Source organism: Balaenoptera musculus, chromosome 5 (genome assembly GCF_009873245.2).
Source record: "Balaenoptera musculus isolate JJ_BM4_2016_0621 chromosome 5, mBalMus1.pri.v3, whole genome shotgun sequence".
Classification (NCBI taxonomy): domain Eukaryota; kingdom Metazoa; phylum Chordata; class Mammalia; order Artiodactyla; family Balaenopteridae; genus Balaenoptera; species Balaenoptera musculus.
Genome location: NC_045789.1, coordinates 95,128,221 through 95,153,032, shown reverse-complemented (window position 1 = coordinate 95,153,032; position 24,812 = coordinate 95,128,221). Strand labels below are relative to the sequence as shown.

The window sequence follows — 24,812 nt, the reverse complement described above, 5'->3', positions numbered from 1 at the left end:
TTATGTATTGAGGTGCTCCTATGTTGGGTGCATAAATATTTACAATTGTTATATCTTCTTCTTGGATCGATCCCTTGATCATTATGTAGTGTCGTTCTTTGTCTCTTGTAATAGTCTTTCTTTTAAAGTCTATTTTGTCTGATATGAGAATTGCTACTCCAGCTTTCTTTTGATTTCCATTTGCATGGAATATCTTTTTCCATCCCCTCACTTTCAGTCCGTAAGTGTCTCTAGGTCTGAAGTGGGTCTCTTGTAGACAGCATATATACGGGTCTTGTTTTTGTGTCCATTCAGCCAGTCTATGTCTTTTGGTTGGAGCATTTAATCCATTTACATTTAAGGTAATTATCAATATGTATTTTCCTATTACCATTTTCTTAATTGTTTTGGGTTTGTTATTGTAGGTCTTTTCCTTCTCTTGTGTTTCCTGCCTAGAGAAGTTCCTTTAGCATTTGTTGTAAAGCTGGTTTGGTGGTGCTGAATTCTCTTAGCTTTTGCTTCTCTGTAAAGGTTTTAATTTCTCCATCAAATCTGAATGAGATCCTTGCTGGGTAGAGTAATCTTGGTTGTAGGTTTTTCTCCTTCATCACTTTAAATATGTCCTGCCACTCCCTTCTGGCTTGCAGAGTTTCTGCTGAAAGATCCACTGTTAACCTTATGGGGATTCCCTTGTGTGTTATTTGTTGTTTTTCCCTTGCTGCTTTTAATATCTTTTCTTTGTATTTAATTTTTGAAAGTTTCATCAATATGTGTCTTGGCATGTTTCTCCTTGGATTTATCCTGTATGGGACTCTGTGCTTCCTGGACTTGATTAACTATTTCCTTTCCCATATTAGGGAAGTTTTCAACTATAATCTCTTCAAATATTTTCTCAGTCCTTTTCTTTTTCTCTTCTTCTGGGACCCCTATAATTTGAATGTTGGTGTGTTTAATGTTGTCCCAGATGTCTCTGAGACTGTCCTCAATTCTTTTCATTGTTTTTTCTTTATTCTTCTCTGCAGTAGTTATTTCCACTATTTTATCTTCCAGGTCACTTATCTGTTCTTCTGCCTCAGTTATTCTGCTATTGATCCCTTCTAGAGAAGTTTTAATTTCATTTATTGTGTTGTTCATCATTGTTTGTTTGCTCTTTAGTTCTTCTAGGTCCTTGTTAAATGTTTCTTGTATTTTCTCTATTCTATTTCCAAGATTTTGGAACATCTTTACTGTCATTATTCTGAATTCTTTTTCAGGTAACCTGCCTATTTCCCCTTCATTTGTTAGGTCTGGTGGGTTTTTGCCTTGCTCCTTCATCTGCTGTGTGTTTTTCTGTATTCTCATTTTGCTTAACTTACTGTGTTTGGGGTCTCCTTTTTGCAGGCTGCACGTTTGTAGTTCTCGTTGTTTTTGGTGTCTGTCCCCAGTGGCTAAGGTTGGTTCAGTGGGTTGTGTAGGTGTCCTGGTGGAGGGGACTAGTGCCTGTGTTCTGGTGGATGAGGCTGGATCTTGTCTTTCTGGTGGGCAGGTCCACGGCTGGTGGTGTATTTTGGGGTGTCTTTGGCCTTATTATGATTTTAGGCAGTCTCTGTGCTAATGGATGGAATTGTGTTCCTGTGTTGCTAGTTGTTTGCCATAGGGTGTCCTGCACTGTAGCTTGCTGGTCGTTGAGTGAAACTGTGTCTTGGCATTGAGATGGAGATCTCTGGGAGATTTTTGCCATTTGATATTACGTGGAGCTGGGAGGTCTCTTGTGGACCTGTGTCCTGAAGTTGGCTCTCCCACCTCAGAGGCACAGCCCTGATGCCTGGCTGGAGCACCAAGAGCCTTTCATCCACACGGCTCAGAATAAAAGGGAGAAAAAATAGAAAGAAAGAAAGAAAGAAGATAAAATAAAATAAAGTAAAATAAAATAAAGTTATTAAAATAAAAAATAATTATTAAGAAAAAACTTTTTAAAAGTTAAAAAAAAAAAAAAACGGACAGACAGAATCCTAGGACAAATGGTAAAAGCAAAGCTATAAGGACAAAATAATACACAGAAGCATACACATACACACTCACAAAAAGAGAAAAAGGGGAAAAAGTATATATATATATTTGCTCCTGAATTCCACCTCCTCAATTTGGGATGATTCGTTGTCTATTCAGGTATTCCACAGATGGAGGGTACATCAAGTTGATTGTGGAGATTTAATCCGCTGCTCCTGAGGCTGCTGGGAGAACTTTCCCTCTCTCTTCTTTGTTCACACAGCTCTCGGGGTTCAGCTTTGGATTTGGACCTGCCTCTGCGTGTAGGTCGCCTGAGGGCGTCTGTTCTCAGACAGGATGGGGTTAAAGGAGCAGCTGCTTCGGGGGCTCTGGCTCACTCAGCCTGGGGGGAGGGAGGGGTACGGATGACGGGCGAGCCTGCGGAGGCCGGCGGCTTGACGTTGCACCAGCGTGAGGCACGCGGTGTGTTCTCCGGGGGAAGTTGTCCCTGGATCACGGGACCCTGGCAGTGGCAGGCTGCACAGGCTCCCAGGAGGGGCGGTGTGGATAGTGACCTGTGCTCGCACACAGGCTTCTTGGTGGCGGCAGCAACAGCCTTAGCGTCTCATGCCCGTCTCTGGGGTCCGCGCTGATAGCCGCGGCTCGCGCCCATCTCTGGAGCTCCTTTAAGCGGCGCTCTGAATCCCCTCTCCTTGCGCACCGTGAAACAAAGAGGCAAGAAAAAGTCTCTTGCCTCTTCGGCAGCTGCAGACTTTTTCCCGGACTCCCTCCCGGCCAGCTGTGGCGCACTAGCCCCTTCAGGCTGTGTTCACGCCGCCAACCCCAGTCCTCTCCCTGCGATCCGACCGAAGCCCGAGCCTCAGCTCCCAGCCCCCACCTGCCCCGGCGGGTGAGCAGACAAGCCTCTCGGGCTGGTGAGTGCTGGTCGGCACCGCTCCTCCGTGCGGGAATCTCTCCGCTTTGCCCTCCGCACCCCTGTTGCTGTGCTCTCCTCCATGGCTCCGAAGCTCCCCACCTCCGCCACCCGCAGTCTCCGCCCGCGAAGGGGCTTCCTAGTATGTGGAAACCTTTCCTCCTTCACAGCTCCCTCCCACTGGTGCAGGTCCCATCCCTATTCTTTTGTCTCTGTTTTTTCTTTTTCTTTTTTGCCCTACCCAGGTACGTGGGGAGTTTCTTGCCTTTTGGGAGGTCTGAGGTCTTCTGCAAGGGTTCAGTAGGTGTTCTGTAGGAGCTGTTCCACATGTAGATGTATTTCTGATGTATTTGTGGAGAGGAAGGTGATCTCCGCGTCTTACTCTTCCGCCATCTTGAAGCTCCTCCTCAGGTCACAACATTTTAATCAACTGATCAATATATAACCTTGTTTTTATAGGTGTTTCATTTAAAAAAATTTTTTATTGGAGTATAGTTGCTTTACAATGGTGTGTTAGTTTCTGCTGTACAGCAAAGTGAATCAGCTATACATATACATATATTCCCTCTTTTTTGGATTTCCTTCCCATTTAGGTCACCACTGAGCAATGAGTAGAGCTCCCTGTGCTCTACAGTAGGTTCTCGTTAGTTATCTATTTTATACATAGTAGTGCATATATGTCAATCCCAATCTCCCAATGCATCCCACCATCTCCTTCCCCCTTGGGATCCATATGCTTCTTCTCTACGTCTGTGTCTCTATTTCTGCGTTGCAAATAAGTTCATCTGTATCATTTTTCTAGATTCCAAATACAAGCAATATTATATGATGTTTGTTTTTCTCTTTCTGACTTACTTCACTCTGTATGACAGTCTCTAGGTCCATTCAAATTTCTGCAAATGGCACAATTTCATTCCTTTGTATGGCTGAGTAATATTCCATTGTACATATGTACCACATCTACTTTATCCATTCCCCTGCTGATGGACATTTAGGTGGCTTCCATGTCCTGGCTATTGTAAATAGTGCTTCAATGAACATCAGGGTGCAAGTATCTTTTTTTTTTTTCTTTTTTAACGTTTTTATTGGAGTATAATTGCTTTACAATGGTGTGTTAGTTTCTGCTTTATAACAAAGTGAATCAGTTATACATATACATATATCCCCATATCTCTTGCCTCTTGCCTCTCCCTCCCTCCCACCCTCCCTACCCCACCCTTCTAGCTGGTCACAAAGCACCGAGCTGATCTCCCTGTGCTATGCAACTGCTTCCCACTAGCTATCTATTTTACATTTGGACATATATACACTACCACTCTCTCACTTTGTCCCAGCTTACTCTTCCCCCTCCCCATGTCCTCAAGTCCATTCTCCAGTAGGTCTGCATCTTTATTCCCATCTTGCCCCTAGGTTCTTCATGACCTTTTTTTTTTTTTTTTTGATTCCATATATATGTGTTAACATACGGTATTTGTTTTTCTCTTCCTGACTTACTTCTCTCTGTATGACAGACTCTAGGTCCATCCACTTCACTACAAATAACTCAATTTCGTTTCTTTTTATGGCTGAGTAATATTCCATTGTATATATGTGCCACATCTTCTTTATCCATTCATCTGCTGATGGACACTTAGGTTGCTTCCATGTCCTGGCTATTGTAAGTAGAGCTGCAATGAACATTGTGGTACATGACTCTTTTTGAATTATGGTTTTCTCAGGGTATATGCCCAGCAGTGGGATTGCTAGGTCACACTGTAGTTCTATTTTTAGTTTTTTGAGGAACCTCCATACTGTTTTCCATAGTGGCTGTATCAATTTACGTTCCCACCAACAGTGTAAGTGGGTTCTCTTTTCTTCACACACTATCCAGCATTTATTGTTTGTAGATTTTTTTTGATGATGGCCATTCTGACCGATGTGAGGTATACCTCATTGTAGTTTTGATTTGCATTTCTCTAATAATTAGTGATGTAGAGCATCTTTTCATGTGCCTCTTGGCCATCTATATGTCTTCTTTGGAGAAATGTCTATTTAGGTCTTCTGTTCATTTTTTGATTGAGTTGTTTGATATTTTGATATTGAGCTGCACGAACTATTTGTATATTTTGGAGATTAATTCCTTGTCAGTTGCTTCATTTGTAAATATTTTCTCCCATTGTGAGGGTTGTCTTTTCATCTTGTTTATGGTTTCCTTAGTGCTTCTGTTTAAATACACGTTATTTAATATATGTTGTTGATTCATTAACACTGAACTCATGCCCAGTGGCACTATAACTCATGTCTGAACCAAGCTTATCTAACACACATATTTTCTCCACAAGGTATGTCATAGCCTTCTTGTGCTTAGGAACACTAGAAAGCACTACACCATTATGCCTGGGGACCACTTTAAACAGCAAAATTTCCTTCCTACTCCCAAAAAAGGGCACAAATATGAGAAAAAAATGTGATACTAATTAGATCATGAAACATTGACAGTTGTTTACAATATGAAAGCTGATATAAAAAGGCAGAGTGTCTCCTTGTTTGACCTCAGTGGGAACGTGCACATAGGGAGACTCAATTTTTTCCAATCTGTGCAAGCTTACAAAAGTGCTATGAGTATGGGTTAGTGAGGAGACAAATGCAGGACACACAAATGATGAGAATGGACTGTATGCTGCTCACCTTTGTGTCACGGGTAACTACAATGTTGCCTGGCATGTAGTAGGGGCTCAGTACATACATTGAATAAGTGGAAATAGTGTCCCTTCATTTTTCTTTTTTTTTTAATTTTTGAATTTTATTTTATTTATTTTTTTATACAGCAGGTTCTTATTAGTCATCCATTTAATACACATCAGTGTATACATGTCAATCCCGAGCTCCCAATTTGTCACACCACCACCCCCACCCCCCACTTTCCCCCCTTGGTGTCCATACGTTTGTTCTCTACATCTGTGTCTCTATTTCTGCTCTGCAAACTTGTTCACCTGTACCATTTTTCTAGGTTCCACATATATGCGTTAATATATGATATTTCTTTTTCTATTTCTGACTTATTTCACTTTGTATGACAGTCTCTAGGTCCATCTGCGTCTCTACAAATGACCCAATTTCCTTCCTTTTTATGGCTGAGTAATATTCCATTGTATATATGTACCACAACTTCTTTATCCATTCCTCTGTCGATGGGCATTTAGGTTGCCTCCATGACCTGGCTATTGTAAATAATGCTGCAATGAACGTTGGGGTACATGTGTCTTTTTGAACTATGGTTTTCTCTGGGTATATGCCCAATAGTGGGATTGCTGGATCATATGGTAATTCTATTTTTAGTTTTTTAAGGAACCTCCATACTGTTCTCCATAGTGACTGTATCAACTTACATTCCCACCAACAGTCCAAGAGGGTACACTTTTCCCCACACTCTCTCCAGCATTTGTTGTTTGTAGATTTTCTGAGGATGCCCATTCTAACTGGTGTGAGGTGATACCTCATTGTAGTTTTGATTTGCATTTCTCTAATAATTAGTGATGCTGAGCAGCTTTTCACGTGCTTCTTGGCCATCTGTATGTCTTCTTTGGAGAAATGTCTATTTAGGTCTTCTGCCCATTTTTGGATTGGGTTGTTTGTTGTTTTAATATTGAGCTGCATGAGCTGTTTATATATTTTGGAGATTAATCCCTTGTCTGTTGATTCATTTGCAAATATTTTCTCCCATTCTGAGGGTTGTCTTTTCATCTTGTTTATGGTTTCCTTTGCTGTGCAAAAACTTTTAAGTTTCATTAGGTCCCATTTGTTTATTTTTGTTTTTATTTCCATTACTCTAGGAGGTGGATCTAAAAAGATCTTGCTGTGATTTATGTCAAAGAGTGTTCTTCCTATGTTTTCCTCTAAGAGTTTTATAGTGTCTGGTCTTACATTTAGGTCTCTAATCTATTTTGAATTTACTTGTGTGTATGGTGTTAGGGAGTGTTCTAATTTCATTCTTTTACATGTAGCTGTCCAGTTTTCCCACCACAACTTATGGAAGAGACTGTCTTTTCTCCATTGTATATCCTTGCCTCCTTTGTCATAGATAAGTTGACCATAGGTGTGTGGGTTTATCTCTAGGCTTTCTATCTTGTTCCATTGATCTATATTTCTGTTTTTGTGCCAGTACCATACTGTCTTGATTACTGTAGCTTTGTAGTATAGTCTGAAGTCAGAGAGTCTGATTCCTCCAGCTCTGCTTTTTTCCCTCAAGACTGCTTTGGCTATTCAGGGTCTTTTGTGTCTCCATACAAATTTTAAGATTTTTTTGTTCTAGTTCTGTAAAAAAGGCCATTGGTAATTTGATAGGGATTGCATTGAATCTATAGATTGCTTTGGGTAGTATAGTCATTTTCACAATATTGATTCTTCCAATCCAAGGACATGGTATATCTCTCCATCTGTTGGTATCATCTTTAATATTTTCATCAGTGTCTCAGAGGTTTCTGCATACAGGTCTTTTGTCTCCCTAGGTAGGTTTATTCCGAGGTATTTTATTCTTTTTGTTGCAATGGTAAATGGGAGTGTTTCCTTAATTTCTCTGTCAGATTTTTCATCATTAGTGTATAGGAATGTAAGAGATTTCTGTGCATTAATTTTGTATCCTGTAACTTTACCAAATTCATTGATTAGCTCCAGTAGTTTTCTGGTGGCATCTTTAGGATTCTCTATGTAGAGTACCATGTCATCTGCAAACAGTGACAGTTTTACTTCTTCTTTTCCAATTTGGATTCCTTTTATTTCTTTTTCTTCTCTGATTGCCATGGCTATGACTTCCAAAACTATGTTGAATAATAGTGGTTCAACACTATTGACAAGAGTGGATATCCTTGTCTTCTTCCTGATCTTAGAGGAAATGCTTTCAGTTTTTCACCATTGAGAATGATGTTTGCTGTGGGTTTGTCATATATGGCCTTTATTATGTTGAGGTAGGTTCCCTCTATGCCCACTTTCTGGAGAGTTTTTATCATAAATGGGTGTTGAGTTTTGTCAAAAGCTTTTTCTGCATCTATTGAGATGATCATATGGTTTTTATTCTTCAGTTTGTTAATATGGTGTACCACATTGATTGATTTGCGTATATTGAAGAATCCTTGCATCCCTGGGATAAATCCCACTGGATCATAGTGTATGATCCTTTTAATGTGTTGTTGGATTCTGTTTGCTAGTATTTTGTTGAGGATTTTTGCATCTATATTCATCAGTGATATTGGTCTGTAATTTTCTTTTTTTGTAGTATCTTTGTCTGGTTTTGGTATCAGGGTGATGGTGGCCTCATAGAATGAGTTTGGGAGTGTTCCTTCCTCCGCAATTTTTTGGAAGAGTTTGAGAAGGATGGGTGTTAGCTCTTCTCTAAATGTCTGATAGAATTCACCTGTGAAGCCATCTGGTCCTGGACTTTTGTTTGTTGGAAGATTTTCAGTCACAGTTTCAATTTCATTACTTGTGATTGGTCTGTTCATATTTTATATTTCTTCCTGGTTCAGTCTTGGAAGTTTATACCTTTCTAAGAATTTGTCCATTTCTTCCAGGTTGTCCATTTTATTAGCATAGAGTTGCTTGTAGTAGTGTGTTAGGATGCTTTGTATTTCTGCAGTGTCTGTTGTAACTTCTCCTTTTTCATTTCTAATTTTATTGATTTGAGTCCTCTCCCTCTTTTTCTTGATGAGTCTGGCTAAAGGTTTATCAATTTTGTTTATCTTCTCAAAGAATCAGCTTTTAGTTTTATTGATCTTTGTTATTGTTTTCTTTGTTTCTATCTCATTTATTTCTGCTCTGATCTTTATGATTTCTTTCCTTCTGCTAACTTTGGGTTTTGTTTGTTCTTCTTTCTCTAGTTCCTTTAGGTGTAAGGTTAGATTGTTTATTTGAGATTTTTCTTGTTTCTTGAGGTGGGCTTTTATAGCTATAAACTTCCCTCTTAAAACTGCTTTTGCTGCATCCTATAGGTTTTGGATTGTTGTGTTTTCATTGTCATTTGTCTCTAGGTATTTTTTGATTTCCTCTTTGATTTCTTCAGTGATCTCTTGGTTATTTAGTAACATATTGTTTAGTCTCCATGTGTTTGTGTTTTTTACGTTATTTTCCCCTGTATTTGATTTCTAATCTCATAATGTTGTGGTCAGAAAAGATGCTTGATATGATTTCAATTTTCTTAAATTTACTGAGGCTTGATTTGTGACCACGATGTGATCTATCCTGCAGAACGTTCTGTGCGCACCTGAGAAGAAAGTGTAATCTGTTGTTTTTGGATGGAATGTCCTGTAAATATCAATTAAATCTATCCGGTCTATTGTGTCATTTAAAGCTTGTGTTTCCTCATTAATTTTCTATTTGGATGATCTGTCCATTTGTGTAAGTGAGATGTTAAAGTCCCCCAGTATTACTGTGTTACTGTCGATTTCCTCTTTTATAGCTGTTAGCAGTTGCCTTATGTATTGAGGTGCTCCTATGTTGGGTGCATACATATTTAGAATTGTTATATCTTCTTCTTGGATTGATCCTGTGATCATTATGTAGTGTCCTTCCTTGTCTCTTGTAACATTCTTTATTTTAAAGTCTATTTTATCTGATATGAGTATTGCTACTCCAGCTTTCTTTTGATTTCCATTTGCATGGAATATCTTTTTCCTTCCCCTCACTTTCAGTCTGTATGTGTCCCTAGGTCTGAAGTGGGTCTCTTGTAGGCAACGTATATATGGGTCTTGTTTTTGTATCCATTCAGCAAGCCTGTCTTTTGGTTGGAGCATTTAATCCATTCACGTTTAAGGTAATTATCGATATGTATGTTCCTATTACCATTTTCTTAATTGTTTTAGGGGTTTTTTTGTAGGTCTTTTTCTTCTCCTGTGTTTCCCACTTAAAGAAGTTCCTTTAGCATTTGTTTTAGAGCTGGTTTGGGGGTGGTGAATTCTCTTAGCTTTTGCTTGTCTCTAAAGCTTTTGACTTCTCCATGAAATCTGCATGAGATCCTTGCCGGGTAGAGTAATCTTGGTTGTAGGTTCTTCCCTTTCATCACTTTAAGTATATCATGCCACTCCCTTCTGGCTTGCAGAATTTCTGCTGAGAAATCAGCTGTTAACCTTATGTTATTTGTCGTTTTTCCCTTGCTGCTTTCAATAATTTTTCTTTGTCTTTAATTTTTGCCAATTTGATTACTATGTGTCTCGGTGTGTTTTTCCTTGTGTTTATCCTGTATGGGAGTCTCTGCACTTCCTGGACTTGGGTGGCTATTTCCTTTCCCATGTTAGGGAAGTTTTTCACTATAATCTCTTCAAATATTTTCTCCGGTCCTTTCTCTCTCTCTTCTCCTTCTGGGACCCCTATAATGTGAATGTTGTTGCATTTAATGTTGTCCCAGAGGTCTCTTAGGCTGTCTTCATTTCTTTTTGTTCTTTTTTCTTTATTCTGTTCCGCAGCAGTGAATTCCACCATTCTGTCTTCCAGGTCACTTATCTGTTCTTCTGCTTCAGTTATTCTGCTATTGATTCCTTTTATTGTATTTTTCATTTCAGTTATTCTATTATTCATCCCTGTTTGTTTGTTCTTTAATTCTTCTAGATATTTTTTAAACATTTCTTGCATCTTCTCGATCTTTGCCTCCATTCTTTTTCCGAGGTCCTGGATCATCTTCACTATCATTATTCTGAATTCTTTTTCTGGAAGGTTGCCTATCTCCACTTCATTTAGTTGTTTTTCTGTGGTTTTGTCTTGTTCCTTCATCTGGTACATAGCCCTCTGCCTTTTCATCTTGTCTATCTTTCTTTGAATGTGGTTTTTGTTCCACAGGCTGCAGGACTGTAGTTCTTCTTCCTTCTGCTGTCTGCCCTCTTGTGGATGAGGCTATCTAAGAGGCTTGTGCAAGTTTCCTGATGTGAGGGGCTGGTGGTGGGTAGAGCTGACTGTTGCTCTGGTGGGCAGAGCTCAGTAAAACTTTATCTGCTTGTCTGCTGATGGGTGGGTGGGGCTGGGGTCCCTCCCTGTTGGTTGTTTGGCCTGAGGCGACTCAACACTGGACCCTACCCGGGCTCTTTGGTCGGGCTAATGGCGGACTCACGCCAAAGAGTACTTCCCAGAACTTCTGCTGCCAGTGTCCTTTTCCCCACGGTGAGACAGAGCCAACCCCCGCCTCTGCAGGAGACCCTCCAGCAGTAGCAGGTAGCTCTGGTTCAGTCTCCTATGGGGTCACTGCTCCTTCCCCTGGCTTCTGATACACACATTACTTTGTGTGTGTCCTCCAAGAGTTCAGTCTCTGTTTCCCCCAGTCCTGTCGAAGTCCTGCAATCAAATCCCACTAACCTTCAAAGTCTGATTCTCTAGGAATTCTTCCTCCCATTGCTGGACCCTAGATTTGGAAGCCTGATGTGGGGCTCAGAACCTTCACTCCAGTGGGTGGACTTCTGTGGTATAAGTGTTCTCCAGTTTGTGAGTCACCCACCCAGCAGTTATGGGATTTGATTTTATTGTGATTGCGCTCCTCCTACCATCTCATTGTGGCTTCTCCTTTGTCTTTGGATGTGGGTTATCTTTTTTGGTAAGTTCCAGTGTCTTCCTGTCAATGACTGTTCAGCAGTTAGTTGTGATTCTGGTGTTCTTGCAAGAGGGAGTGAAGGCACATCCCTCTACTCCACCATCTTGAACCAATCCTAGTGTCCCTTAATTTTTAAATGTATCCCAGTTATATTGTCTTACTCTGTTTTATGCTCTTAAGAAGTTTGTGGTATGCTAATTTTGTAAATGTGAACATTTTAGAATAATGTGAATACTTGTTTGTATAGGCTATGTTTCCTCTTTGAACTTGGAAAATCTCTGGCATCTAAAATTGATAAAAATTCTGATGCCAGTCTAAATCTCAGTTCTTTGTAGTGTACCTGTTAATTCTTCCTTTCTGTGCCCCCTTTGGAAGATTTTAGGATTTTTTCTTTTCCTTGAAAAAATGAATATTCATGTTTATTTGGACTTTTTGAATTGGAACATTTATATCTTTCTGTAGTTCTGGGAAATTTTCTACTTTTATTTCATTTGTTATATCTTTTCCTCCATTCTCTCTATGATGACAGAAATCCTATTAAATGAATTATAAACGTCTGAATCTAGATGACATATTTCTTTACATTTCTTTTATATATTTAACACATTGTCCTTTCATACTGTGTTCTGGAAGCATAAGTTGCCTTAAATTTCTAACTCAAATATTTATCTTCAGTCATGTCCATTATGCTCTTCAGTCCATGTGTTGAGTTTTAGCAAAAAACTTATGTGTATATTCATATTGAGTTAATTTTTATATATGGTGTAAGGGGTAGGGTACAAACTCATTCTTTTGCAGGTGGATATCAAGTTGTTCAAGCATCATTTGTTAAAAGGATTATTCTTTCCCCATTGAATTGTCTTGGCACCCTTGTTGAAAATCAGTTTACCATAAATGCATGGGTTTCCTTCTGGACTGTCAATTTTATTCCATTGATCTATATGTCTAGTCTTACATCATATCACACTATCTCAATTATTGTAGCTTTTTATTGAGTTTTAGAATCAGCAACGTCTCCCGCTTTGTTCCTTTTCAAGATTGATTTGGCTTTTCTGGGTCCCTTGCGTTTCCCTATGAATTTAGAATCAACTTGTCAATTTCTGCAAAAATGGCAGCAGTGATTTTGATAGGAATTGTATTTGAATCTGTAGATCAATGTAGCATGTATTGAAATGTTAGCAATACTAAGCCTTCCAAATCCATGAATGTGGGATGTCTTTCCATTTGTTTAGATCTTCTTTAATTGCTTTCAGTGATATTTTATAGCTTTTAGTATATAAGTTTTACACTCCATTTGTTAAATTTATTTTAAGTATTTTACTTGTTTGAATGCTATTATAAATGGGATTATTTTCTTAGTTTCATTTTTGGATTGTTCATTACTAGTACACAGAAATGTAAGTGACTTTTATATACTAATCTTTTATCCTGGCAATCTTGCTGAACTTGTTTATTAGTTCTAATAGCTTGTGTTTGTGCATGTGTATTCCTTAGGACTTTCTACACACAAGACCATATCGTCCATGAATAGAGAAAATTTCACTTGTTTTTTTCCAACCTGGGTATGCTTTTTTATTTTTCTTGCTCAATGTCATTGGCTAGACCCTCCAGTACAATGTTGACTGTAAGTGGGGAGAGTGGAATCTTTGTCTTAATCCTCATCTCAGGGAGAAAGACATTCCATCTTTCACCATTAAATATGATGTTAACTCTAGTTTTTTATTTTGTAGAATTTCTTTGTCAGGTCGAGGAAGTTTGTCTCTATTCCTAGTCTGTTGAGTGTTTTATCATGACTGAGCATCAGATTTTGGGAAATGCTTTTTCCACATCTATTGAGATGATGTGACTGACTCCCATTAAAAACCTCAGACTTCAAGGCTTGGGTGAGCTTCCCTGATTGACAGTACTCAGTACACATTATCACAGTCATCGTGGGGAGAGTCCACACGACTCCAATGGGAAGACGGCTAGAAGCTTCTGCCTTGTCTTTCTTGGAACCTGCCCTTTGTACCTTTTTCCATTCCGGATTTTAATTGGTATCCTTTCTCTGTAATAAACTGTAATCATGAGTATAACATTCCTGAGTTCTGTGAGTCTCTCTAGTGAATCATGAACCTCAAGGTAGTTTTGGAGACTCTTAACACAAGCTGATTTGAAATCTTTGTCTAGTAAGTCCAATGTTCAGACCTTCTCAGGGACAGTTTCTATTAACTGTCCCCCCCACCCCCATCCTGTGTGGCCATACTTTCCCATTTCTTTTCATGTCTCATAATATTTGTAGAAAATTGAACATTTTAAATAATATTATGTGGTTATTATGGAAACCAGATTTCCCCCGCTTCCTCATGGCTTGTTGTCGTTGTTTATGTTTGTTATCCTGACAGTTTGTTTGCCTAGTGATTTTCCTCAACTAATTTTGTGAAGTCAGTATTTTTTGTCATGTGTGGCCACTGAAGTCTCTGGTCAGTTGGCTTAGTGGTCAGCTAGTAATTAGACAGGGATTTTCTTGCATGCTTTGAAGCAATAATTCTCCCAGCCTCTGCCAAAGGGTTCTAGGTGCATGTTTGGCACTTTTCACATTCTGCTAGTTATAGCTCTGCCTTACCCTTCACTTCCTGCCTGTGCAGAGCCTTAAGTTCGGTCAGAGGTCAGAGACAAGAGCTTTCCCAGGTCTTTCCTGAGCATGCACTTTGCCACCTAGATTCCCAGAAATATGTTGGTGCTTTCTCAAAGCCTTCTGTGGACATCTAATTACTCAAAAAAAAAAAAAAATTTAGTCAGCCCTTTGTTCGCCCCAGCTGTTAATCTTAACTCAGGCAGCTGTGATGTTAAATCATAGCCACTGGTATTTTTCAATAAATGCCCCATGGAAAAGGCTGTTCACAATGATTGAGTTCTAAGTCAGGTCAAATAAAACAAGTCCTATGAGTGAGAATTTCCAGGTGTTTAAAAATTATACCTGAGATTTAACTCATAGAGATGTGACTGAGTGATGACATGGAGAGGCCAAGGTCATTAAAAATGGACATACCACACCATTCAGGACCACAGGATAAATACCAGGTTTGATTAGGCAGAAGTACAAATGAGGGGAAGGCCTAGTTAAGAACATTTCTTGGGGTTTCTGTGGGAAAGGCAAAGCAGAGCAAAATAAACAGTTTAGGATTGGCCAGTTTGAATAATTCTGATGGGCTCTGGGTTCTAGTTGCCTGAATACTGGCCCTACAGTGATTTATGGAAGGGGAATTACTGGCTTGGTGTGTGAGAGTCAGATAAGAAGGTGGGTGGGGGCACAACCTTGGATCTGCTCGTGAAAGGTGAGTTTCAGGCAGGCTGACTTGTAGGACAGGTAAACATGTGGCTGATAGTTTGGCCCTGTGATTATTGGATGCCAAATAGACATACAGAATCTAAGAACATAGTTAGAACACCAGGGTGCTGCCAGACAGGCCAAATAATGATGGTTCTCTTGTAATGGAGATTTTGGTGGGTATTCTAGGCATGTTCTGTACCTTCCATTGACTGTAGACTGCTGTTTTTTATAAATATAGTTCCATGGCTGTTGGTTTTTACAGCTACTATGGAGCTGGGGAAAGGGGATGGATATAGGGCAAATTAAAACACCACGAAACTCACTGTTCTTACTGAGAATCAGCCTTTTTTCTTTACTAAACACTCTTTACTGTTTCCTATGCATCGAACATTATCTCCCCAGGTATTCCCAGGCTTAATCCCTTATTTCATTCAGGCTTCTGATCTAATTTTATCTTATCAGACTATCCTATAAAAAATAGCATGCTTCTCTGTTCCTTTATACTGCTTTTTCTTTATAAATCATTACTATCTTAATGTATTCATTCATTTCTTTCTGAACTACAATATGAATGCCATAAAAGCAAAAACTTTGTCTTGTTCACTGCTCTATCTTCAGAGCCTAAAACAGTGTTTGGCACATAGTAGGTACTTAATAAATGTTTGTTAAATAAATAATTTTGTGAATGCATATCTGACATAAAACAGGCAATCTGTTATTTTAGTCTATCATCTTACTTGACAAAATATATCTGGACCCTAACTTCCTATTGAAGCTTGAGGAGTTAATATGGAGTATGAAAATAATAAGGCTTCAAAATGTAGATGTTTAAACTTGGTTTTTACAAATCATATTTTGTCTAAGAACTGCTGGCAGTGGATGAAGCTCTCATTCTATTACAGGGTTGACTTTTTGATCTGCCAGAAACATTAAATAAGATAAATGAGTGTATAATCAGTTTTTGGGTACCCATTGTATTGTGTTTTATAATCCTAGTTAATCATTGCTACATGTTAAACAGAGATTACTAACCCCAATTTTCAAAGGAGGAAGCTGAGGCCAAAGAAGATGAATCATTTCACCAATGGTGCAATGAAATAAGTCACAGTCTGAATTCAAACCCAGGTCTTCAAACTCTAAGTGCAGTGCTTTCTCCATAGGTTGATTCATTAATTTTAAAAATGTTTATTGAGTAGCTACTATGCTCCAGGCTCTGTTTTTTTGCTGTAGGGTACACAGTGGTGAATAAAACAGAAGAAAACCTCTTCATGCTTTATTATATTCTAATGGTGGTGGCAAGAGAGAAAAACGACAACAAACTGACAAGTAAAAACTATATGAGATGCCTGATTAGTTGGTGACAAGTGCTAAGGAGAAAATGAAGCAGAAAAGGAGATATGGCGTTCTGGACAGGGTGTTGACAGTGGTGGACTTAATTTTTTAAATAAGGTGCTTAGGGAAGACTTCACTGAGAAGGTGACATCCAATCTGCAATCATCTGGGGGAAGAGCATCCTTAGCAGGGGGAAGAAGTGTAAAGGCTCTGAGGCTCCTGTGTGCTTGTGTACGTGAAGAAAAGCAAGAACCTGGTGTGTCTGGCGTGGAATGACCATGGTGGAGGGTGGTAGGAGATCAGTGTCAAGCAGGTAAAGGGGAGGGAATTCAACAGCTGGGATTTTGTAGGACTGGTTTTTACTGTGAAGGAGACAGGATGCTGTTGGACAGTTTTGATCAAGGAAGTGAGGTGATAATTTATGTTTTAAAAGGATCTTGGGATTTATGTTTATTGAACAGATTTGGCTTGGAAGACCAAAAGTTTAGTGTTATCCATCTTCAGTTTGAGATGCCTGACATATCGAGTGGAAATATTGAGCAGGCAATCGGATACAGAGTTTGGAATGCAAGGGAGAGGTCTGAGTGGTGATATAAATTTGGAAATTGTCAGCAGATTGATGGTATTACATTTACAAATGTATTACAAAGTAATACATTTGTATGAAAGCACCTAGGGAATGAGGGAAGATGGGGAAGAGGTCCAAAGATTGAAATCTGGGGCTCCAACGTTAGGAACCAGCAAAGGAGACTGAGAAGGAGCATCCTGTGAGGTAGAAAGACAACCAGGAGAATGAGGTTGTCCAAGAAGCCAAGAGAAGCAGATGCTGAAAGGAGGAGGGAATAGTCAATTATGTAAAATGGTTCAGAACTGGAGTATGCAGAAGGGAGAGAAGAGAGGAAAATACTTGTGGATATGTCCTTCTGTTTCAACTAAGAAAGTTTTCTTCCTTCCCACATCCTCTGTAAATCCGGCCATGTGGTGATGTAAGGTGATGGACTGGGTTGGGCGCCATGGTTGACTTGTTTTTGGTATGTGTAATCCCCCTGTCCCTCCTCTGCCCGGATTACTGATGATCCTGGCGAGGAACATTTCCATGGGGATGTGTGCATTTGCTATGTCTGGCTTGTAGACAAGTAAATACAAATGCTGCTTTATCAATTTACAGTACAATTGCTTAGTGGCCAAAAGCAGAGTTGGAAGCCTGCCTCCAACTGTCTTCAGGATAGAGGCCAATCTCCTTAGCATGCCATATCAGCCTTCATCAGATGTCTTTATCCCACTTCTTCACCTCCTCCGCCTTACCCCACCCCTCCTTCCTACACCATACAATGCCTATGCTCCATTCACGCGGGACTTCTGCTCACCTCTGGATGCACTGTGCTCTTCTATGCCTCTGCCTTTGCACATGCTATTCCTTATGCTTGCAATGCCCTTCCCTGCTTTTGTGCTCAGGAAGGCACTGCTGGTCCTTGGAAGCCCAGTTCATGTGAAATTTCCACTGTGAAGTCTTCCTGATCCTTAGGCTGGAGTACTCATTGCTTTCTCTGCTCCCCCGTCTCCTGTTGGATTTACATATTGCATTGAAATTGTTTATATGTCTGACATTTCTCAAAGGATTTTCAAGGTTCTTACTTATCTCAGTTTCCCCTACTTTGCCTGGCACAGAGCAGTTACTTAATGATAATAATAGTGACTTTAAAAAACTCTATAGGGTGCTTGTCTTTGCGCTAAGTGCTTTTGCATGTATTTTCTCTTTTATCCTCATAACAACTTTCTGAGGTAAGGTTTATTATTTTCCCATGCCATAGCTGAAGAAACAGGTTCACAATGGTTATGAAATTGCCACTAGATTTCAAATAGGTTATATAAACTAGATTTCAAATCCAGTTGATTGCAGGGTCTGAGTACTTAATTTCTGTTCTGTACACTTAAAAGAGAAAGGAATAGAAGTTGTTTTTTTTCCCCCCTAGGGTCCAAAACGCCCATATTTTTGTCTTTCATTAATTTCTAAGTGAATGTGCCTTGCATTTACCATCTTTCTAAGCGGTTATGTGGTATCTTTTCCCCTTTCGCATATATTACAATAGCCCTGTTTGTTTATCCAGGAAATGTTCAATAGTGATCTGTACCCTGGGCACACCCAGACAGGCAGCTATAGCCCTGCCCGAGTCCAGGCAAAGGCTCCGAGTAGTTAGGTGTGTTGGGGTGAGAGGGGGGGTAATCAGTGAGTAAGCCGGGCTATTATATTGCACAAGTCCTAGAGGAATTCCTCTCATTGTGATCTCATGTGTGTGTTTTTCTGTTTGTTTGTTTGGCTGCACTGCACAGCATGCAGGATCTTATTTCCCTGACCAGGGATCGAACCTGTGCCCCTTGCAGTGGAAGCGGGGAATCTTAACAATTGGACCGCCGGGGAAGTCTGTGATCTCATGTGAGTGGTGCACTGAAGGCAGATGGTAGAAAGAGATGGGTGAGTTTGATGGTCAGTCATATGTGTCAACTTGGCTAGGCTGTAATTCCCAGTTAATCAATCAAACACTCATGTGGGTGTTGCTGTGAATGTATTTTGTAGATCTGTTTAACATCTACAATCAGTTGACTCTAAGTAAGAGGAGATTATCCTGAAAAATCTGGGTGGGCCAGATCCAATCAGTTGAAAGGCTTTGTGAACAGAACTGAGGTTTCCCTGAGGAAGAAGAAATTCCACCTGCCGACTGCAGTGTCAAGCTCCTGCAAGAGTTTCCAGCCTGTCTTCCCTTCCAGCCTGCCCTAAGGATTTCAGACTTGCCTGGCCAGCCTCTACAATTGTGTAAGCCAATTCCTTGCAATAAATCCCTCCCTCTCTCTCTCTCTTTCTCTCTTTCCTTTTATCTCTATCTCTATCTATCTCCCATTTCTTTACATATATATTCTACTGGTTCTGTTTTCGCTGGTGGAACCCTGACTGATTACAGTGAGCAAATCAAAAGGTGTCTCTAAGGGAAGTTAGAGAGAAAAAGCAAGAGAAGAATATAATATTATATTAAATAATATGAAGAATGGTCAAAGAGTGGAATTGGAGGATTAATTGTCATCCTTTAAGACTGCTTGGGTGTTTCCTCATCCATTCCACCATCCTTTGCCTCATAACCTGGGCAGTTATTCTTCTTCTGTCTTGCCTATTGCCTCCTATCATGATATTGAAGTTGCATACTGACATGTTTGTGATTCCCCCACCCTCCTTCTCCATCCCCTGGTGTGTGAGTTTTGAGACTCAGGGTATAATTCATCTCTTTATCCCTGGCACATAGCTTAGCTCTTGACTGATATTAGGGGTGAGTAAATATTTGTTGATAAGTGAGTGAGAGTTCACAGCTTTAGGTGCTCAAAGATGCCCCACCCAGGCCATTCCATGGGCCAGGGAGGGCTTTCTGGAGGAAGCAGCCTCTGAGAACCATCAGAAGGGAAACTCCAGGCAGTTTTTATGGCTCTTGTTTCCCTCTATCCATTTGTTGGTGCCTTCAGGAGCACACAATTTGCTGGGCCCCCTTCTCTGTAATGTGGTCCTATTTACATATTTACAGCACCCCTAGTTGACGGCAGTCAGTGCCTCTCACTTGATACTGCTTCATTGAAACACCCACTGGCCACTTTACACACATTGGCACTCTCACAAGGGTATCTTGATATCTTGAGGGGCTTGTGGATATTTTCATCTTCACTAGAGACATTCCTTGGGCTCCTTTTATCCTTCTCCTTGTTGGCACCAGAGTTTGAACCATTTCCAGAGGACACAGATGTGCTGGATGGTGTCCTCTCTTTGCAAGATGAGATGCAAGGACCTTTCCCTGTAGGAAAAAGAGAGCAGAGGTTCTTTTGGAGGGAGAGCACCCACCCTAGGGATGCTCTGAGGGGGTCCAGGTGCTGACTTTCTCCTGCAGATGGACTTTCCCCTCTGACAGTCTAGAAGTGTGACTTACCTCCTGGTAACTATAGGGAATAGAAGATGTGAAACCCTTTCTTCCTTCCTTCTCTCAAGAATCTGCTTCTTTTGAACTTATATTTTGTGTGTGTCTGCTTCTAATCTCTTCTTTGTTGAAAGCAAAAGGAAACAGGAACTTCATGCTTATTTATTGAATAAAGAATTGTTGAAAAAACTAAAATTGATAATAAAGATGAAAATATAATTGGAGAAATGGCTAATTCTAGGACTGGAGCAGGAAATAATACAAGATGAACCTGGTGAATCTTGTAGAGCCCCCAAATAAGGAAGGTCTGAACAAATGAACAAACAAACAAAAAATGAACTAAAAAACAAACCTACATTGATTTGTATTATGTCAAAGGGGCACAGGAGTCAATTGAAAGAGATGCCAATGCCAAAGCTGGAAATTTTTGGACAACAAAATAAACAAAGTAGTACTGGATTATAACCAAAGTATAAAATAAATATCTGTAAGTCCACACTGATATAGGTAAATGATTGAATAAATAGGTAAACGGGGGAGAAGAGACAAATCTCCCATGCAGAAGACGTCCAAATAAGTTGTGCAGATACTCCACCCTCAGGGAGGGGGGCATAACTCCTCACTTCTTAAGTGTGGACTGTATACATCGGTTTCCTTGAAAAATGCATACAGTACAGAAAGGGGAAAAAAGAGTAACTTTATGGTGGATAAACCTGGCAAACACTACTTTAGCCAGGTGACCAAGGTCAAATTCAAAATAATTAGTTCTGTTGATTGTATGTACCCCTGATATGACTGTGGTAAAAATGACCCTTTACCTCTGTGATCTTCCTCCCCCAAACACATAATCTCAAACTGGACAAGAGAAAAACATCAAATTCCAGTAGAGGGCATCCAACAACACACCTGACCAGCACTCCTCAAAACTGTCAAGGTTATTAAAAACAAGGAAAATAGATAACTAATAAGGACCTACTGTATAGCACAGGGAACTCTACTCAATACTCTGTAATGACCTATATGGGAAAAGAATCTAAAAAAGAGTGGATATATGTATATGTATAACTGACTCACTTTGCTGTACAGCAGAGATTAACACAGCATCGTAAATCAATTATACTCCAATAAAAACAAACAAACAACAACAACAACAAGGAAAGTGAGAAACCGTCATAGTCAAGATGAGCCTAAAGGGACACGATGACTAAATGTAATGAATGTGGTAGCCTTGTGGGATCCTCTAACAGAAAAAGGACATTAGGTAAAAACTAAAAAAAATATGTTAATAAATTCTGGACTTTATGTAATAATAATGTATCAATATTGGTTCATTAATTGTAACAAATGTACCATACTCATGTAAGATATTAATAATAGGGTATACTGGGTGAGGGGAAGGTATATGGGAACACTCTGTACTATTTGCTCAGTTTCTCTGTAAATCTAAAGCCTTTCTAAAAGAAATCTATTAAAAAAAAAAATCTTAGGAGAAAAAGAGGGAAAAAGGCATAAGGGCCTCCTCTGGTGGTATAGGTGTGTAGAATTAAGTGCATGCACACACACATACACAGATCAACACTTTATGACAATCTGCTAAAATGAAGGCTAAGATATTGCATAGTAATTATGATATGTCACCTACCTCTTACCTGACACATTGTCCTATTAAGTCATTGGCTACTGGAGCTTGGTTATTGATTCTCATGGCCATGATCTCTTGGAGAGAGAGGAGAGAGGTGCTGTGCCTACTTGGAATGCTTTCCTATCTTCTTGAAATCTTCCTATTGTTTAAAGTTCTATTTATTCTGGTTAAGATAGTGTGAAGAAAGAGTATAGAGAGAGTAAGTAGCTCAAAGGCTGAATGCTTAGGATCTCCTAAACCTTACTCTTCAAATTCACAATCTCCTTGGATGAACAGGAGAGGAGGTACTCTGTTGGAGGAGAATATCTCTTCATATGAAGTTTAATAATCCCTCTTGACATGTTCTATTCAGTTTGATCCAGCAATGGTTCCAAACCCTAAGAATGTTAAATCAAACTACCGGAAACAACAGAAGTTTGACAAAATGGTCCAAAAAAATGAAAAAACAAACAAAATGAAAGGGGACATTTTGGGACTTTAGTTTTAGGGTCAGCTGGACCTAAATTGGGAATTAAGAGGAACTGAAGGGCTGTTGAAGAATTTACCAGAAAACAGATAAATAGTTTATATGGACACATATTTTTCATACCAAAGTCAGGACACAGGGCTGGCAAATATGAGAGAGTTTATGGGACAAAGAGATGAACACTGTCAGCTGAGGGTGCCTTGGGAAATCCGGGTCACAGAGTCAATGAAAAGTGAAGAGGTTAGGAAATGGCAAAGTCAGACAACTAAGTAAAGGGGAAATAAGCTGTTGATCCTACAAGCCCTGCTTATCTTTTGTGATTGATGTGCATAATTTCCAAACCAATATCCTTTCTTTTTTCAAATTAACTGAACTCTTATGTTACTGTGTGGAAATATGCCTAGCTACAAAAGGCATTTCCCAGCCTCCCTTTCCGCTATGAGTAGCCATGTGACGCAGTTCTGGACAATGAGATGTAAGCAGAATTTCCTGGGAGGGGCTTCTGAGAAATTCTTTGAAAGGAGCAGAATTAGCCGGTCTTTGTCCTTTCCCTCTTTTCAACTGAAACACTGACTCAAAATTTGATATGAAGGAACAGTCTTGGCACAAGGCGGCAGCATGAGAAGGGAAGGCACCTGCAAAGGAAGAGCGAAGACGAGGGAAAAATTAGAAAGAACCTAGATCCTTGAGGGCATCAGAGTGTTACCATTCATTCTTCGACTGCCAAACTCTGGACGCATTTTATGTGACAAAAATGAAGCCCCTGAATGGTTTAGGTTGCTATTTTTATGGTTTTCTTTCCAGCTGACCCCAACTTTAACATAGAACTCTTAATGAGAGCTGTTTTTTTGCATATTACCAAATTCTTCTATGCAATGTCTGAGAGCAGGAATTGTCAGCGCTAATAGGATCTTTGCTCTACCCCATTCAGAATATAAATCTTCCTGAGTAGACATCAAATGAAGTTGGTGCTGTCATTTTGGTTTCTTTCCTACTGAAAATGACAGCCCGGTGGCTAAGAGACCATACTGTGGACTTAATGTGTAACAACCACTTAGTGACCATCAGCTTGTGTAATCTCTGGCAGCCCTCTTAAACTTTTTGTACCTCTGTTTCCTCATAAACTAAATGGGGTTAACAATACCTATCTCATAGGACCGTTCTGAAAATTGAATGAGATACGTTGTGTATAAAATTTAGCATGGTTCCTGGCTCATAAATCCTTAGCAGTAAATGGTGCTTATCATTTCAATTTGGTTTTTTCTAAAGCTTTGCAAATTGTAAAGAGTTACACAAGTATATTATTCTTCTGATTATAATTGGGACAGTTATTAAGCTATTGCCTTTCAGCTCCAAAGCATCTTTCTAGATTCAGCTCAGCAACGTTGGGGCTAGGACTCCGCAAACCACATCCAGCTTTGCCGCCAGTTCCCTTTTCCTCTTCCATCAGGGGGCACTAGAGGGAGATGGCCAGTCTGGAGGAGGAAGCCACGCTCCTTCCCGTCTGCTTCCTGTTGGCTTCTGAGCTCTTCCTGTTCCTATGAGCTGCGCTCCAGCAGTGCTTTCCCATCCCGCGGCGGCAGTTCCTTCCTGAAGTCAGAATTGAATCCAGTTTGCAGTTCCTCTGACACTTTCAAATATTGTGCTTCATCTCAGTCACTGGCACCAGTCACACCTCCTTTTTGTTTATATATTTATGTATGCATGCATTTATTTATTTTTCACACTTCTCCATCAGATTTATGTATTTATTTTTTGAAAGGAATGGATTTTGAGAAGAAAAAACATGGGGAATAGATAAAAATTACAAATGTAGGCTGCTTTGCTAATTGTTTTATAACCACAAGAAATTAGAATGCCCTGTTCAAAACAAGACAATGAAATCTCAAAGGTCGAGGTGTTTCTTTAGGCGAGGATGAAGATTTCAGTCTCTGGTATTTGGAATTTAGGCTGCAGTCCTTGTTTTTGGATAGATCACCGGGTGTGTGGTACAGTCCATGTTTCTAACCAGATCTGAACGGAAGAATGGCCACTTGGCTCAGGTGGAAGTAGATCAAGTGTTTAGTTACAGGGGTCGCGTAAGTACCGAAGTTCCTTCTGCGGTGCTGTGCCAGGTTGGCTTGTATTTGTCAAATGTCCTCCTCAGTGTTACATTTCTCCAACACCTGGGTAGCGCACTCCACCAAGCCCGTTGCATCTCCTCCGACATATCTGCATTTTTGATCACGGCCTTTCGGGTACACGTGGTTACCATGGAGCAGAGGCTGCCTCACCCTGCGGGGCCCCTCCTCCAGGCTACTAAGTTTCAGTAATTCCAGCTTCTTTGTTCCTCAGCCCTAGGGATGTTAGCAGTTTCCTGCAGTTGCTACCTCTGTGCCAGAGCCAGCCCATATTGGCTCGCAGAGTCTATTGTTAAATTTTCAGGAATTTTGCAAGTGAGATAGTAAACTGCTGGTAGCTGGAAATTTGCCATGCTGGGAGTATTTACACCATGAAAATTGGCAAATGCTGCAAATCAGATTTCCCCGACCAGAGATCTGGTTGTAACACTTAGCAGCCCACCACTAATTAGAGTTCTCCTTTTACTCCTTCAGTTACCTAGTTAATTACTTTGCATCTAGTTAAGAATACTTTATATTCATTTCTCTCTATTCAGTTAACTGGTGTGGTTTCTGTATCCTGG

At 39.9% G+C, this 24,812-nt stretch overlaps 1 pseudogene; it reads right to left on the bottom strand.

Moving 5' to 3' along the window:
• Positions 1-24,132: 24,132 nt before the first annotated feature.
• Positions 24,133-24,383, bottom strand: LOC118895332 (annotated as a pseudogene).
• Positions 24,384-24,812: the final 429 nt, after the last annotated feature.